This window comes from Vipera berus (genome assembly GCF_964194415.1).
Source record: "Vipera berus genome assembly, chromosome: 3".
NCBI lineage: Eukaryota > Metazoa > Chordata > Lepidosauria > Squamata > Viperidae > Vipera > Vipera berus.
In genome coordinates, this window is record NC_138204.1 from 44,367,598 (window position 1) to 44,370,557 (window position 2,960).

Below are 2,960 nucleotides of genomic sequence, written 5' to 3' on the forward strand. Positions count from 1 at the left end.
GCAACTCAGGAACACTCCTGTGATGGCAAATTATTTGTTCATGATGTTTCTTTGTGAAGGTTCCTGTGCCTGAATGGCAAGGAAATTGGCCTTTCTGGCAAGGGGCCATGGGTGCTTGCATAGCGTTGAGGACAGAATGTCTCGTGGACCTGGTATTCTCTTCTGTAATTCCTCTTGAATTATGAACCTCCGAGCACCTGACTCTTGAAACAGTTGGCATGGAAGGAAGAAACTCAGGGAATATATTTCATCCATCTTGAAGAAGCTGAAGGATAGCTTGAATATCTTTTGCATCATATTTTCCTCCTCTTAAACCCTCTATTTATGGAGCCATAAGTATGCATGTAGCACACGTGCTTGTCTATGAATTCTCCAGCATTGTTCGCATGAGGGAAATCAAAGGAAAATATGGAAAATATTTGATTGCCAGATAAAGTGCTCACAATTGCAGCAGTTTCAGTTCACGGGAGGGGGGGGGTTGTTTCTAACATTTGCATTCATTGTATAGAATCTACACCAAAGTTAAACACAACTATGATGATGTCTAGTTTTCCTCTAATTTTGTTCATTGCAACTTATTGCTATATTCCTTCTTTTTGTGGCCTAAATGCACCAACTCATTTTTCAAATCAAGGGCTCTATTTATTGTAGTGCTGGACATCATCCAACATGTATTACTGTATTGCCTAGAAGCAATACTGCCTTTTTCATTATAAGCCACAGCTATCTCCGATCTTTTTTCTCTCTTCTGATGAATGTGTTTATGTTTAGAGAATGAAAGTATTTTTCATGGGATCTATGTACATAGAGCATTTCTACAGTTCTGTGAATATTTTTTCAAAATTAAGCTTATTTGACATGGATTTAATTAAGCAAAACCAAAGAAGATACTATAATTTATTCTTATACAGGTAGTCCTCGACTTATCACAATTGAGCCCAAAATTTTTGTTAAGTGAGAGATTTGTTAAGTGAGGTTTCCCCCATTTTAGGACCTTTTTTGCCACACTTGTTAAGTGAAACACTGCAGTTGTTAATAACACGGTTGTTCAGTGAATCTGGCTTCCCTTTTGACTTTGTCAGAAGGTCGCAAAAGGTGATCACATGAGCCTAGTACACTGCAACAGTCATAAATTTGAGTCAATTGCCAAGGTCTGAATTTTGATCACATGACCATGGGGATGCTGCAATGGTCATAAATGTGAAAAACGGTCATAAGTCACTTTTTCAATGCCATTGTAACTTCGAACAGTCACTAAATGAACTGTTGTAAGTCGAGGGTTACCTGTAACATTTTTACTATACTTGTGTTTAGAAATCTCAAGGTAATTCCACATTATTTTTGGTATTGTAGCCTTTTGTTCTTAATAACTAAACAAATTTACCTTAGCTTCCTTTTTAAAAATAAAATTTCTGTAAGAAACCATTATTTTTCAGCCTGATTACCAGTCCTGTGTATTCTGTTCAGAAAAAGATACAGAAGTGTAAAGCTGTCCAACCATTTGAAGAGGCATTTCCCAAAGCACAAAACTTGTGTAGAATGCTTTGTTCCTGGGGCATTCAGAAAAGGTTCAAAAAAGTCAAAATGCTGGCCACAATGACACAATCAGAACCCAGCCTTTTTACATAGATTGCATGGATAATGCATATTTAAAAGGGGCAGAGTTTCAATTGCATAGTCATTGCTGCCATCTTGATATTTTTGACTCCCACAAATGCCCCTGCTTTGCACAACTTTAGTAAATCATACCACCTAAGTTTAACATTAATAATAATTTAGATTAAAACCTTCTTAGTGCTCAAGTTTTGCCTTGCATATAGTTTTGATTAAAGGATTCTTAAATGAGTCATAAGACTCAATTCAAGAGCAGCAGTTTATCATCTGATTCCTCTCAAGTAGTTTAAAATTATTCAAACATTGTTAAGGGTTTTTTTAATTTATGCCACAGTGAAGAGAATCTACCTCTCAGGCAGATTTGCCTAGCTAGTTAATCTAAGCAAAGATACTTTATAAAATTGTATTTTGTAAATGCAAAGTAATTTTATATAAAAATGTGAATGATGTAAATGACTATTGATGTTGGATAGTTTTTTTGTTGTGACTTTCTTCCACTAGGGTGATTCCGTAAAGTGTGTGATATACAGGGCATATGCCTCATATGGACAGCACAAACCAAAAAGCCTCTTAATATACCAAAGTTTAATTCTATGAAAAAGTTTATCATCAAAATGCTAATCAAGAACAGCACCCAGTGGTCTGAAGTCAATTAAAACAGAATTTGAAATTAGAGCAAATAGATTGACTTCTTCAAAATGTTACATGCATTGAATTGTGAAAATTAACTAGATTTTGTCTAATATAGCTAAAAGTATTTTTTTAAAAATTTCTGATTCAAAATTCATGCTGAGTGTATATAAATAGTAAAGTCTCATTCGGTCCAAACTGGATTCCTGGTGATTTCATGGAGGACTCCTTTCATCTTTATTTGGCAAGTAGGGCAACCGGTTTCCCAGTTTGAGTGCAGCGCTGGCCTTTTCTTGTGCTTGTGATATCTCAGCAAGTACTAAACAGGTTGATCGCTAGAACTTAAATCCAGACACGGTTGATCAGCACTTGTTCCCTGCTGCAATCGCTAAAGCAACATGAGATTGGTGCTTGGCAGGGTGTTTGCAAGTCCGTTGTAGGCGCTGACTTTAGCCCAATTCTTTGACAGAAAAACGGGACTTTCACGAGCCATTAAAAACAGTTATTAGCCCCTTAATCATGTACGAGCCATTGCTAAATGCCATCAATCGAGTGAATTGAGATTCCCCTCCCCCCGCGAACTCCGAGGAACTCCTGTACTGCGCAAACAAGACTTACTAAACCAAGTTTCCCGCGGCGGGGATAAATTAACTGCTCCGTCAATGATTGGCTAGAAGCCGCGCCTGCCTGTCAAAGTTCCCAAGGCGGCTGGGCCA